This window comes from Trichosurus vulpecula, chromosome 1 (assembly GCF_011100635.1).
Source record: "Trichosurus vulpecula isolate mTriVul1 chromosome 1, mTriVul1.pri, whole genome shotgun sequence".
Classification (NCBI taxonomy): Eukaryota; Metazoa; Chordata; class Mammalia; order Diprotodontia; family Phalangeridae; genus Trichosurus; species Trichosurus vulpecula.
This window is the reverse complement of record NC_050573.1, coordinates 30,987,212-31,003,001: the sequence shown is the minus strand read 5'-3', so window position 1 is coordinate 31,003,001 and position 15,790 is coordinate 30,987,212. Positions and strand designations below refer to the sequence as shown.

The following is a 15,790-nucleotide window of genomic DNA, read 5'->3' as shown; positions in this document are numbered from 1 at the left end:
CTAGAGAGCCAGGGAGAAGGGGATAGAGACGCCAAAGCAGGGACCAGGATTGTGACTCTAGAATGGTCAAAAGGAGGAAACTTATGTCACTGTGATATGGACAACAACCTCTAAAGATTCAACATCCTGAGACAAAATTCTGATTGTTCTGTCTTAGAACTCTGGTCAGACCTGGGTTCAGGCCTCAGTTCTATGATGTATGGCCTTGGGCAGCTCACTTTTCTTCTGGGATTTCAGATTAAAGCCTTTTTAAGATGGAGGTGGTTGGACTAGAATAAGGGTTTTTAAAACTTTTTCCACTCAAGGGATCCCTTTTCTGCTTTTGTTAGTGTTCATTGGTGTTTCATGGCCTGAGGGCATGCACAATCCAAAGCGTACATACTTTGGCTACAGCGAAGTTGTGTGACGTTCCTGGCAGTGGTGCCCGTGTTGCATCTCAGATTCATTACATGTTTGATTTTTAATTAATTTTTGGTCACTTCGTGTTCAGAAACCTTTTTCATGATTCCATATGGGGCTGTGACCCACAGTTTAAGTAGTGCTGGACTAGATGACCCTAGGTCCTTTTGAGCTCTGAAAGAATGATCTCTGAGCTGGCACCAGTAGAGCAGGGAATGGAGATTAACGATTGGAAAGGATTCCACTCATAGGCTGGGAGCCACTTCGACTTTTTTTCCCCAGAGTACAATGAGAACTACAACAAAGACCATGGAGACTCAAAGTTTCAGGTGGGGTTGGATTTCAGAAAGGTGGAGGGAGGGGAGATGGAGGGAAAGACAGTTCAGGGAAGTCTCTGATTTATTCTCTCATCCTTTGTGCCGACCATCTGTCCTCATTAACTCTCCCAAGTTTATGAGTTTTTAATCTTTTCCACATATACAATATATGAACATTCCACATTATGCTCTTTTATAGTTCACGTACTTTCATGTTCAGATTGTGTCCTGATGAATTATGGCCCAAGACACACACTGTAGTACTTGTCTCTTGCTCACACTAATGAAGTAACATGAATTATCTCCCCCACCAACATACCAACTGGCGCCATGAGCTAATCTGGCACTAGCCTACCATGGGGCCCAGGCCACTAGGAAACCACCTCATTCTTTGTGTTGGAAACTGGGGCTCAACAATGATTCAGAGAGATCAGACCCAACTTTCACCTAGCTCTGACCAGCCAAGGCAAGGAAGAGTCTTCTTGAAGTTCAGCTCTTGTCTAGGCTTAGTATCATAGATTTAGATCTAGAAGGGACATGAGACATCATCTAGTCCAATTGCTTTGTTTTACGTTTAAGAACTATCCCTTTCATAGGTCAGGAAGGGAAAGGAATAAGCACTTTTATAGTGCCTACTATGTGCTAGGTACCATGATAAATGCCTTTTACAAATACTATCTCATTTGATCATCACAACATTGCAAGGTAGCGTTATCCCCATTTTACAGCTAAAAAAAAACTGAGGCAGCTAGCCTTCGGCTCTCGGTCAGACTGCAATGGTGCAAGCACGTGGTACTGATCATGGTCGGGGTGGACAGGCGGGGCGCTGGTTGGCCAGAGAGAGAAGAATACGCGCCCCAGCTCCTTGGGCCGGTGGGAGCCAGCTGCGTTTGGAGACGCCTTTGGAGAGCTGAAACATCGCTAAGACCCCGAGACGTCGCGGGGACCCCGAGCTATCGTTGGAACGCTGGAGGCGTCCAATCGGCGGCGGCAACAGCCGCAGCAGCACGCCGAGTCCCAGGCTGCGCCCCCAGCCACCACCACCATCTCTGCTGTCGGACCTGGCTCGTCCGGGGTGGCCGCCGCGACCGCAGTCATCTCGGCCCTTGGCGGAGGGGGTGCCGGCGGGCGGCCTGGTCTCTCCCCAGCACCACGAGCTGACTTCGCTCTTCAAGTGCCCGTCTGTTTTGACTGTGTCCTTCCCCCGATCCTGCAGTGCCAGGCCAGGCACTTGGTCTGTAACCCATGTCGCCAGAAGCTGAGCCGCTGCCCCACGTGCCGGGCATCCCTGAGCCCTAGCCTGAGGAACCTGACCATGGAAAAAGTGGCCTCTGCTGTGCTATTTCCCTGCAAGTACGCCACCACGGGATGCTCCCTGACTCTTCACCATATGGAAAAGTCAGAACATGAAGACGTCTGTGAATACCGGCCATACTACTGTTGTTGCCCTGGTGCCTCTTGTAAATGGCAGGGCTCCCTGGAAGCCGAGATATCCCACCTCATGCATGCTCACAAGGGCATCACCACCCTTCAAGGGGAAGATGTCGTCTTTGTTGCTATGGACATTAACTTGCCAGGGGCCGTCGACTGGATGATGATGCAGCCATGCTTTGGCCATAACTTCATGCTGGTGCTGGAGAAACAAGAGAAGTATGAGGGCTGCCCACAGTTCTTTGCCATTGTGCTACTTAGTGGGACCCGGAAGCAAGCAGAGAACTTTGCTTATTGGCTGAAACTGAAGAGCAACCAGGGGAGACTAACCTGGAAAGCCACACCCTGTTCCATCCATGATGGGGTGGCTGCCGCCATCTTGAACAGAGACTGCCTTGTTTTTGATACAACCATAGCACATTGCTTTGCTGGCAATTGAAACCTTGGAATCAATGTGACCATTTCAACATGTTGTCCATGACATGTTTTTGTAGCACTAGAAAGATGTAGAGCTGTCAGGGCATCGTACTTTTATACTTTAATAAAATTGTTGTTTAAAAAAAAAAATAAAACTAAGGCAAATAGGTTAAATGACTTGCTCAGGGTCACAAAGCTAGTAAATGTCTGAGGCTTCATTTGAACTCTGGTCTTCCTGAATCCATACCTACTGCTCTAGCCATTGAACCACCAGCCATCTTCAGACATTCTATCTGTTGAAAGGGACAGGAAAAAGGCATCTTAAGGCAGTTCTGAGACAATCTTCTCTTTTTATAACTATCCTGAAAACACCTATTTAAAAGCAGAGCAAGATGTTCAAGATGGCCACAGTGACTTGTGGTCCATTAGCTCCCTTTCGCATGACTATTCAGAGTTTTGAGGGGTACAGGTGAGAAGCTGTGAATCTAACAGCAGTTTGGGGCTTAATAGCATTGGTACTCAAGGAATATTGGGGGGGGGAGGTGAAAAATCATACTTCACAGTAAGACAGATTTGAACTTTTTTTTTTTTTTAAATACTAGTGATTCCCCAATTGAGAAATGGTCAAAGGATATGAACAGGCAGTTTTCAGAGGAAGAAATTAAAGCTATCTATAGGCATATGAAAAAATGCTCTGGATCACTACTGATTAGAGAAATGCAAATCAAAACAGCTCTTAGATACCACATATCTCCTGTCAGATTGGCTAAAATAACAAAACAGGAGGATGACAAATCCTGGAGAGGATGTGGGAAAATTGGAACATTGTTACGTTGCTGGTGGAGTTGTGAGCTGATCCAGCCATTTTGGAGAGTAATTTGGAACTATGCCCAAAGGGCTATAAAAATGTTCATACCCTTTGACCCAGCAATACTACTTCTAGGGTTGTATCCCAAAGAAATCACACAAGCGGGAAAAGGACCCATATGTACAAGGATATTTATAGCGGCTCTTTTTGTGGTAGCTAAGAAATGGAAATCAAAGAGATGCCCATCAATTGGGGAATGGCTGAACAAGCTGTGGTATATGAAGGTAATGGAATACTATTGTGCCATAAGAAATGGGGATGATACGGACTTCGTAACAATCTGGAAAAATCTACATGATATAATGCTGAGTGAGCGGAGCAGAGCCAGGAGAACATTGTATACAACCACAGATATATGGATTCTGTGATGACCAACCCTGACATACTTTGCTCTTCTCAGCAATGTAAGGTGCAAGGACAACTCCAGGGGACTCACGATGGAGAATGCTATCTTCATCCAGAGAAAAAACTGTGAAATTTGAATGCAGATTGAGGCACACTTCATGCTCGCCTTTTTTCTTCTCTTTTGTTTTTGTTTTTGGGTTGGTTTTTTTTGGTTCTGTTTCTTCTTTCTCATGATTCACTCCATTGGTCATAATTCTTCTCCACAATTTGACTAGTGTATAAATTAATTCAATGCGAAGTTATACATAGTAGTTATATGAGATTCCATGCCATCTTGGGGAGGGAGGGGAGAAAATCTGGATCTCAAAATTATGTAGAACCGTGTGTTGTAAACTAAAAATAAAAAAAGTAATTAAAAAAATTAAAAATAAATAAATAAATAATGTGCAAACTTTAAAGCTTTATATAAGAAATAGAATCTAATATTATGACAATGTAAAATTAAGACCTCGAACTAGCTATACCTATTAGGAATCTTACTTTCTAAAATACATGAACATATTTCAGTGAATAATTTCTAGACTACTGATTGAATAATTTTGCTTCTTTGTAAGCTATATTATGTGGGAGACATTTAGAGAAACAACTTCAAAGTGAGTTCCTCTTAAGCTAATGAGAATGCTTATTTTCACCTTTCTACGGAAAATCAATGGAGAAATTAAAAAAAGTTAAATTGATGCTAAAAAGTGTGAATGAAGACATTTGGTTAATTTGAACAGATAATGAATATTTAATATGAAATGTTTTGCCTAACTACTACACAAAGTGTTACCTCCATTGTGTCTTTGATTAAATGGCATTCAAATTGGAAAAATAATACTAGTGAATTACTAATCAGAAAAAGGAGTAATTGGGAGAATAAGACATGACAATTGCTCAAAGAGAGAGGCCAATTGCAAGACAGTATAAAAGAAAATAAAATCTGATTAGGGCTGAGTCACCCAGGAGCTAATTAAAGTCAAATAGACTTTGCTTATCAAAGAAAAGGTGTTTTGCTAAGAGCCAACTTAAAAGAATTTTCTGAGATTTGAAGAGCTAGCTTGGGGAAAAGGTGCATTTTACCTTATAACTACCTATAGCTTGGGAGACAGGTAACTTCCCCCCAACCCATAGGGCTTACCTGACTTGCCCTTTACTGACTTCTACAATTTGAAAGGGACAAACCTCTAGTAACCCATTAAGGACAGAGCATGGCAGATTTTAGACTTAAAAAAATTGATGCTTTATTGAAAAAGTTACTCTATGAGCTCAACACTGTTTCGGTATCCTAAGAGTAGCAAAGAAGTAGTGACTTCATCCTGTGAGACAGCAGAAAGACAAAGTGATACATGGTACAGATCATTCCCTAGAAGAGATGTTTACAGTTGGAATTCCTACAACCATATGCCTACTCTTCCCATTTAGACATTTCATTGGTTCGTGGGTGGACTATTAGGGGTTTCTTATTATTATTGCCTTCACCTAGTAATTTAAATATTTTACATTTGAATTAAAAGGTGTTAATAACCAATTTTGTTTCGATGGGAAGAACACTGGTGGGGGCTCAGGTGGAATGAACCAGTTCCAACTGATAGAGCTGGAGTTAATGAGAAGAGGAAGGGCTGAGTGCTACATTTGGATTACTATAAAGTAAACTGATGCCCAAAGACTCAAAGTTCTACAAGGTCAGACAAATAGAAGGTATCACAGACTGGACTCAAACTTAGCTCCTCTGACTTTATATCCAGTGTTTTCTGCGTGGTTCAGCAGAACCATGCACATCCAACTGAACCACCCAATCTTTGTTACTGCAAAAAGGCTTCACCCAATTTGCTAAAGACTTGCTGTCTTTAATTTTCAAAGTTTAAGAGGGGGAGAAAGATGCGGGAGTCAATATTAGTATAGTTCTATGAATAAGGAAATTTCTGCACTTCACTATATAAAAAGATGATTTTAAACTCAAATTCAAAACATTTGGGCAGATCAAGAAAAGTATTGAGAGAGTAACCTACTCCCTAACCAAGAGGGCTTAGCCCTTTACTGATCTCTACAGTTTGAGAGTAACAAACCTCCAGTAGCCTACTGAGAACAGACTTAATTAGCTTGGCAGATTTCAGCCTTAAGAGAATTGATGCTTTACAGAAAACATAATATTATGGCTGTAGTATTCATCGCTAAGGTGCATTATTAATTACTAAGATAGATGTTAAGTTGGAAGAAATAAGGGGAACCTCCATCGAAGGAAAGGTACAAAGGAAGAAGTTTGGCTGAAGATGACCTTAGGGGTCATTGAGTTGAAACCCCTAATGCTTATTGATTTTGAATCTTGGAGGGTCCGTTGCATCTTTTTTGAATTTCCACTATCTGAATAACTCTTTGCTTAGCACCAGAATTGAAAACTGGAGCTAATTTATCTGCAGCTTCCTTCTGAGATACAGATTTCTCTAGGGCTACCAGAGAGGTAACCACCATTACACAGTGTACAAGATAGGAATAGAGCCTACATGTTCCCGACTCCAACTCAGGCACCCTTCAGGACGTTAAATTGCCTCAAGAGATTGTAAGAAAGAACTCAGCCTTCGAGTCAGAAGGTATCTCCCAGGCTATCTGGTCCAAGTGACACTTGAAGAATCTTCTCTATGAAGTCCAACTGTAGTCATCAAAGGAAATATTTGTGAATTGTGTAGAGTGTCTGGAGCATTGGAAGCACTTAATACAAGCTTATTCATTTCCCATTATCCGGACTCTGCTTGAAGAGCCAGAGTTTGAGGCAATTCACTACTTCCCAAAGAAGCCTATTCAACTATTAAATGGTTCTATAACTGCTGAGAATCTCTCCAGTGTAAAAGCTATCACTCTCACCCTAACCCTCCTTCTCTACCCCTCCTCCCTTCAATCAGGTAGAAGTCTCATCTTTGTTCCATGTGACAGCTCTTTAAATACCAGGAAGTAGCTACCAATTTTTTCCCCTAAATCTTCTTTGGTTTCAACAGTCCTAGTTCATCCAATCTGAGGCAGAGGGGAACACAAAAAGACTACTAGATGAACTAGTTAGGGGAAATATTAACCTTGGAATCAGGTTTGTTGTGAAGTTACTAATTTGTTTATATTTGGTTAAGTGGGAAAACATTAAAAAAATGACCTCTCTAGGAAGTGGAGACCTGAATGTTAGATTTTCTTTCAATTTTTCCTTCATCTGTGGTATCTTCCTAGACGGAACCTTTTCTTTATCCCATTGTTTTTATTACTTCTCATCTTTATCTGGTACTTACTTAGCACTCCCTGACCTAAGTAAGATGGCAGCCCCAGGAAGGCAGGAACGGTTTTGTATCTGGATATTCCTAGTACTGGGTCTTGTAGGCACTTCATATTTATTTAATCAAATTAAGTGGTCCCCATTACATGAAGACCCATGAATTTAGCACAGTTCCTTAGTTCTCCTCCTCCCCACCTTTATTTTACCGATGAGGAACATGAGGCCCATGACGATTAAGTGCCCAAGGTAGCCTGGGTAGCGCATGAAAGGATCAGGATTGGGACCCAAATCCTCAGGCTCCAAACCCACCAGGTCTTTCCAATGCACTGCTCTCTGTGGTAACCTTTATGTGCCCAAAGATATATTGGATGAAGGCAGTGCCATGACAACCTAAAGCTAGGAAGGAGAGTTTACTGGGAAGATGAGAAAAGTCTTGAAGGGGAACCATTACTAAGCAGTCGAAGATGTCTGGGCTTTGCGACAAAAGAGGAAAACCAAACTCGACAACAATAAGACCTTATTCAATAAGAAAGGGGTTACTTGAAAACAAGAAACCAAGAAAGAAGTCACCACTGGAGAGAAATCTCATTTCAGTTTTCAAGTGGGCTCACTGCAACTTCCTGTTTGGATGCAAAAATTTATTCGTATTTACTCATACAATAATTGGGTGGGGGATCAGGTTTTCTAAATTGGCTATCAAAGGTTTTTTACTTGGATGGGCCATTTTTCTAGAGGCAGGACTGTGTGTCAAGCTGTATTCTAAACATAATAAATAAATATTGGGGGAAAAGGAGAGGAGGGGGAAGAGAATATATTATTTTAAAATAGGCTGTGGATTTCCTTGGCCTTTTATTAATGAAAGCCTCTAGTAAAACTCCTTAAATGTGGATCTTGACTCTCTGCCCAGGACCTGTGGACAAGTTTTCCAATGCAACATTAATAAAGCAAGAGGCTCAGAAGGTTTCCATTAAGTCAGCAGGGCTGGATGACTCGCCTTTCAGATACTGTAATTCTCCAGTGCAGGATAAATCATCGGCTTCTACCGTCTGAATTTCTATTTTGATTTTTCTTATTAAAAAGAGAGAAACTGCTTTCTTGCTCTGGAGCAATCAGCCTGAAATAATGCAGGTGGGGGAGGGACGGACCCCTTGTGGTATGGCCCTTCCCCCACTCCCATCCTAAAATGTGGCCCACAGCTGCCCTGGCCTTGTAATCATGGGATAGGACAAAGCTGATCAGGAGCAGGTTTTCAAAAAAAAAAAAAAAAGGAAGAAAAGAAAGAGAAAGAAAGAGGAAAAAAGTCATTGTCAGATTGAACAAGGGACTTCTGCCCATCTGTTGAGAAACAGAAACCCAAGATGGTCCAACCAACTTCATTCTCCATTCTGGAGGGAAAGGAAATAGAAACTATCAACTGTAAGAATGGAGAAGAGTTGGACATGACTGAAATGATTGAACAAGACATAGAATTTAGAGCACTGAATAATGCAATAAGCATGAATTAAACACCTAGTATGTGAAAAGAAAGAAAGAGGTTGGGGGCATAGTTGATAGAGAAGGGACTATGGAATCAAGAAGACCTAAGTTTAAGGCTCAGGTACTAGCTTCTCTGATCCCGGGCAAGTCACAGCATTGCAGAACCCAACCATCTTTATAGTCCTAAGTTGCTGGATAGTTGCTAGCCAGTTTACATTGTTCCAGAAAGTTTCCTCCCAAGATCTCACCATTGGAGGTAATTTGATTCAATTTGATTTAATTCATAACAATCTGCATATGAAAATACACAACACTGCTTAAGTGATAGACAAAAATAAAACACACCCTACTTTCAAGAGACCTACGTTGTAATATGGGGGAGGAGGGGAGGAGAGATGGAGGGGGTGGTGATATAAAACATCCATAAGTTAGAAAACTCTTCCCCTATCTGGCCCCCTTCTGAAGCAGAATTCAGAAGACAGGAAATGACTCACCCAAGGTCATATTCAGGTGGCCTAGTGGCAGATCCAGAATCTAAACATTCTTTCTCTGCAGCACTCTCGAGTACATCCTAGAACATAATCACGGGATACAGACTGGCCCCATAATCTCCTTGTTCACTTCTCATTTCTAGTCTGAGATGGGCTGTGAATAATCCACTGGGCACATGCTCAATTACCTTACTCAAATAAATAAGGACTTAGTAGGCGAGACAAATGATGTTGCTATCAAAGAGTGACCGGCACAGACTTCATGGTGTTGTCGAGTCATTCCAGTCATGTCCAATTCTCTGTGACCCCATTTGGGCTTTTCTTGGCAGAGATATTGGAGCTGTTTTGCCATTTCCTTCGCCAGCTCATTTGACAAATGAGGAAACTGAGGCAAATAGGGTTAAGTGACTTGTCCAGGGTGACACAGTAAATGTCTGAGGCTAGACTTGAACTCAGGTCTTCCTGACTCTAGGCCCAGCATTTTATCTACTATACCACCTAGTAGCACAAATTTGGACCCTTTCGTATCACCACATCTCAGTCTCCTCACTTATAAGATATTAATGCTTAGATGACCTGTTAAAATGGGTTAGTATTTTATAAGTTTTACAAACTTTCCACACATGCAATCTTTTGAGAAAGTCACTTGAATAACTCAGAACTATCTACTATAGAAGTAAAGGTTTTTGGAAGTGATGAGACTGCAAATAGCAGCAACAGTCATACTATCTTCTCCTTGGGAGGTCCTGGGCTGAAGTTCTGCATCAGGCAGCTAATGTAGACAAAACTGTTCAAGGTTGGGTGGTACCCTCATAGAAAAAAAATTGGGTGACTAGGTAAAATAAAGGAATGAGTTTCAGGAAGGGCCAACAGAATCCGAGTTTAACCTCTTACCTTAACTAGGACTCCTTTTGCATGGATCAGTCTAGGGAAATAAGACCTACAAGCAATTTAAGTAGTCTAGCATTTGGTAAACCCAAGAATACCAATTACCTAAAAGGATTTGCTATTCAGCATGGACTCCTGAATGTAATTGACATAAAAATAGGTTTAGATCAGCATCTTACACTATATTATAACAAGCAACTCCAAATGGATATGACCTAAGCATTAAAAAGTTAGACAATTTTTATTATATAAAATAAGCTTTCTCATGAATCAAATCAATGAAACTGATATAAGATAATGAGGGGAGAAGAGAGGTTTTACCAAAATAAATTTAACCAAAAGGCTCAGGAACTGATTACGTGAAAAACCATTCTTTAATAGAGAATAGGTCAAAGACCATGGCTTTGTTTTCCAAAGAAACATAAACAATTAAACAAATGAACAAGCATTCTAAATCAGATTTGAAAGTTAAAAAGTTGAGGTATTGAGAAGCAACATAGGATGATGGTCAGAGGGCCAGCCTCAGGGTCAGAAATACCCGGGTTTAAACCTTGCCTTTCATTCCTACTGTATGATCCTGGGCGAGGTCTTTACGCACAAATCTATAATTCTTCTCTTCTAGCTCCAAGATTCAGGGCAGATTGTGACCTAGAGTCACCAAGAGTTCCCTACTTCAGTGAAGACATAGTTCAGGTCCATAGAAGGGGGCGGGGCTTATGAGCATCACCTCATGATCATAAGAAATGGCCAAGATAAAATTAAGTGCTAGATGACCATGAAGACCAAAATAGCCAATATCAGCAGTGGGGGTGGAATGTGATGCCAATATACTATTGTTAGACCTGTAAATTGGTCTGGCCATTCCACAGAACAAGTAGATGAATGAGAAGTTACCACTCAAGCTGTTTCTACCTTTTGATCCAGTAATCCCATCATTGGGTCTATATCCTTGAGGGTGTAAATGATATAAGTGTACTATGTCCATAGAGCCATAGTAGTACTATTTTTAGTAGCAAAAACCTGGAAAACCAAAGTCAGTGGCCATCATTTGGGGAAATGACCGAATTTGGTGTATGGGATGAATTCAGAGAAACATAAACTTATTCAAGACTGAGAAAGCAGAATGGAGAATACATATAATGGCCAGTCTTTTAAGTTAGAATTCAGATTATGTAAAATGGCTAATTATGATTACAGAAATATAGAATTACCTCTACTTTCTCAGTGAGCCATGGATTTAGATTGAGATAGACTACATATACATATATACATATATATATATATATGTATATATAGTCTATTATGAATACTGCTAAGGTTTACAAGAAGGATCTGTGTCTAGGAAGTTTCTACATAGTGAATAATAGAAGTGTTTTAATAAGATATCTTATACGACATGCCTGCAAGTGATCATGTAATTATGATTTAGAGGATCTAGTGGGGTGAGGGGAACCCGCTACCTCAAAAGGAAGCCCATCGTACTTATGGGAAAATTGATTGTCCTTTATTTCAGGAGACCCTACCTGCAATACCATAGATATAGCTGACCTGTAATTTAGCAAAACATTTAATAAAGTCTCATGTCACCCTTGTGGGAGAGATGGAGATGTGGGCTACTGTTATAGGAATTCAGAGCTAGCTAAGCAATCAATGACCTAATGGCAGCTTCAAATGTCATTTCCAATGGAATGCCCAAGGGATCTGCAATTGATCCTATGCTGCTCAGCATTTGTATCAATGACTTTTTGGTAAAGGTGTTGAAACTACCAAATCAAATCCTCCTCATTTTGTAGGATGGGAAATCAAGGCTCAAAGATTAGGTGACCTGCCCAGGGTTCTAATCAGTCTACTCTGAACATATGGAAGAGTATCAATGTCATTTGACATGTAGGACCTAGAACTAAGGATCCCTGATGTGGTCTGGCCAACCAGGACTAGTGATAGTATCGCATTTCTCCCCATTACCATTTTCCCTGTCTTCCTGCTGCAACTTTTTTTTAAACTGTTTCATACTTCTCTCACACTCACCTTGTGTAATAGTAATTAAGGTGGGACTTTTTTGCTGTTGACCTTTAATGATTCTGGCCTTTGGTTGAATGGGGCAGATAAAGTGGGATGTTTTTGAATTTCTCAGCACTGAAACAATTGGGAGCCACTGATTTGTATCTGATGTGATATTGGGGGTGGGGAACTTCTCCACACCCAGCCTGGGTGAGGTCAGGGCCCCTGAACAGGGTACATAAGCCCAGAGGTTGGCATTCTTTCTCTTGGAACTCTTAGCCACAACAAGAGTGGCATGTGACTGCGCCAGTCGTTGTGACGAGCTCCCCGGCTGAAGACTCAGATGTTGATAACTACGAATTTTATTTGATCTGTAATTCTGGGTGCTGGCTTTTCCCCCTGAATGAGGTGGATGTTATTTGTATGCTGGATTAAAGTAAGATTGTTAACCCCTTAATGTTGCTTTCCTTGAGTAAAGCAGATCAAAAGGACCTGTGTTGGCAGCTTTCTGGGTGCTGGTTGTTGGTGGATCTTACACCCCCACAGAAGCTGCTAGCTGTATTGTTGAAACACCTTGCAGTCTGCAGAAGCTTCCTGATCCTTTTACATCAAATTCTATCAAGCAAGGAAATCTTGATCTATTCTTGAAGATTTTGAATTAAACTAAATTTCTTGTTTCTTTTTCATCTCATAGATTTAACCTATCATTCTAAACATTGGATCTTGTCTCAATATTTATCTTTCAACTTTGTGTCCTCTGCAAGTTTGCTAGACATGTGATCTAGTATTTCATCCAAGCTGAGAGAGAGAGAGAGAGAGAGAGAGAGAGAGAGAGAGAGAGAGAGGGAGGGAGGGAGGGAGGGAGGAAGAGAGAGAGAGATTTGATCAGATTCCTAGCATGTTCTCCTGGGGTAGCTAGTTCTTGTTAAGTTGATTTAAAGCAACTACTTTTGGGGTGTGTCAGGGGCCATCTGGTGAAGCTTATGGACTCCTTCTCATAATCACATTTTAACTATATAAAATACAATAGGATCAGTGAGAAAACCTGTGATATTGAAATACTGGTTACATGTCTATACATATACATATGTATATATATATTTAAGTTCATGGACCCTAAGTTAGAACCTCTGACCACTCCTCCAGTAAAGGCTTTCAATCAATTCCAAATCCACTTAATTGTACAACCATCTGGTCCCAGATCTCTCCAGCTTTTCTTGAGGACATGAGGCTATTAAGCAAACACATTTATGGCCTTCCCTTGATGTATCAATCTTGTAGCGCTGTCTAAAAAGGCAATTAAGTTCATATAGTCATAGACTTAGACCTTATAATTTGTTATCTAGTCCAATTCCCTTGTTTCATAAATAAGAAGAGATCAGAGAAGGATAACAACTTGTCCAAGGGCATACAGGAAGCAGGTAGAAGTTGGATTCAAATTCAGGTCTTTTTAACTCTAAATCTAGGACTCTTCCTACTGCCATGTTGTCTAGTACGATGTGACCTTCAAGCGGGGCCATGCTGACTCAATTATTACTGCTTCTACCTTCTCATTACTTCAACCACCTCTTTAATAATCTTCTAGTACTTTGTCTGAAATTGATGCCAGTCATTAGTCAATCTTCTGAAGTTTATTCCCTTCTTGATTTTCCCGCCACACCCCAAACAAAAGTATTTGCTCATCTCTAGACCAACAATATCTCTTCCATTCTCTATGGCTTTCCCCAAAATATACAGTTACTCAAATCATATTAGCTATTTCTTTTGGGGTATTAGTACAACACTTATCTGGGCCTGAGCTCTTGGAAGGCCCCTTAGGTGCTCTTATGTTTGTTCATTCAAGTCCACAATAAACAAATAACTAGGCCCCCTCTTTTATCTATTATTGATTCGTCCAACTCAAGCAGGAGTCACCTTAGATGTTTCACTTGCCTTAATCACAGCTAAAAACTTTGCTGTGGTTGGCCTTCATTGACAGACTCAGTCATCCCAAATTTAATGTTCCCGATATGTGAAGGACCTCAAACTTTAAATTATTCTTTAGTTACCCAGACTCAGAGAGCTGACCATGGAACCAGGTGGTCTACCAATTACTCCCATACTGCCTCTATCTGGATGGAAAATTCAACATAGATAAAAGCTTACTAAGATTGGAGTTGGAACACTTGAACTCTCAAATAGCACCTTGACTGTGACCCTGAATGAGTTACTCAATCTTGTTGTTCAGTGGCATTAAACTCAAACAGAATCAGATCCCAGTGGGCTACCTGTTGACTTAGGGAGAAAAAAAAATCAATAAACACTTAAGCACCTATGTTGACAAGCACAAATTAATTTGGTTGTATTGTATTTTTATTTAATTTAACTGATCTTAGTTTTATAGCCCTGAGATTGACACCTGTGCTCTAGGCAACTCTGAGACCTGAGTTGTAAAAGTGGCCACCTGTATTAGGAGAGGGAGTTTCCTCACCTTGGACTTCCTTATGCCAATGAAGTCAGAGGTCCAGTCTGTACTCTATACCCTCTATCATTTCCCACTTTTGATCAATTCCAACTACCAAGATTAGTCAATGACTTCTGAGCCTCCCACCAAAGTTATTTAGTTTGAGATGTTAGTATATTATTACATATACTGGTAGCAGCTAGGTGGCACAATGGATAAGGCAATGGGCTGGGGAAAAGGAAGATTCCTCTTTCCAATTTCAAATGTGTCCTTAGATACCTTCCTAGCTGGGTGGCCCTGGGCAAGTCACTTAACTTTGCTTGCCTCGGTTTCCTCAACTGTAAAAGGAGCTGGAGAAGGAAATGGCAAACCATGCCAGTATCTTTGGCCAAGAAAACCCCAACATGGAGTCACAAAGAGTCAGACTTGACTTAAAAATCTTATTGAATCAGTCTCTTTAGACTGAAAGCCTTTACATGGTTGTATTGTCTGGCTATAGTTCCTGGTATCATAAGTCTCAGTCCAGAAGGGATCTCACATTCTACCTACTCAGATTCTACTCTAAAGTCCATTTCCTTTTACAACTGAGGAAACGAAGACCTGAGAAAGTAAAATAACTCACCCATGGTCACACATAAGGTAGTGAGAGGTGAGACATACCCAGGTTCTCTAACTCCAGAAGCAGGATTCTTCACAATCTACCACCTTGCCTTCCAATTCTTTAATTACCTGCTTTTTCCATTCTTATTTTAGCTCCTTTCCTTGTTGGATCCACCTCCAAATCTACCTCTGTCTTTTCTCCCAATGCAGCAAGGAGACTTGGAATCTTTTTTCTTCTAAGCTCTCACAATTACTAGAATAGCAACCTGTCCCTCTTTGTTGGTCTGAATCAAGTACAAAACATAATTCTCATTACCAATTCATCTTATGAAAGACAGCACAAAGACAAACCAAGAAGTCTGGCATCTGCTTGGGTTTGGTTCTCTCAAGGCAATTTAAAGATACCTTTAGCAGATGTCCCTTCACCTTGGATCTTCCATCGCGGAGAAATTATGCCAGCTTTGTGATATGTACCCCACCTCCCTCAAATCCTCACCTATCCCCTCCTTGTCTGGATAGTTTGTAGTATGCTTCCATCACATAATATGTGCTTTCATCTTTTTAGGTGACAGGGATAGAGCACTGGACCTAGGCTCAGGAAGACCCAAGTTCAAACCCAGCCTCAGACATTTACTAGCTACATGAGGAAGTTTCTCTGCCTCAGCTTCCTCAACTGTAAAATAGCACCTGCCTCCCAGAGTGGTAAGAATCAAGTGAGATATTTTGTGAAGTTTTTAGCACAGTGCCTGGCACAAGGAGGTGTTTAATAAATGCTTGTTTCCTTCCTTCTCAATGGACCTTCCTTTCTCTAGCTCATGA

The 15,790-nt window shown here is 40.9% G+C and overlaps 1 pseudogene; it reads left to right on the top strand.

Moving 5' to 3' along the window:
- Positions 1 to 1,517: 1,517 nt before the first annotated feature.
- On the top strand, positions 1,518 to 2,628 carry LOC118852440 (annotated as a pseudogene).
- The last annotated feature ends 13,162 nt before the right edge of the window (positions 2,629 to 15,790 follow it).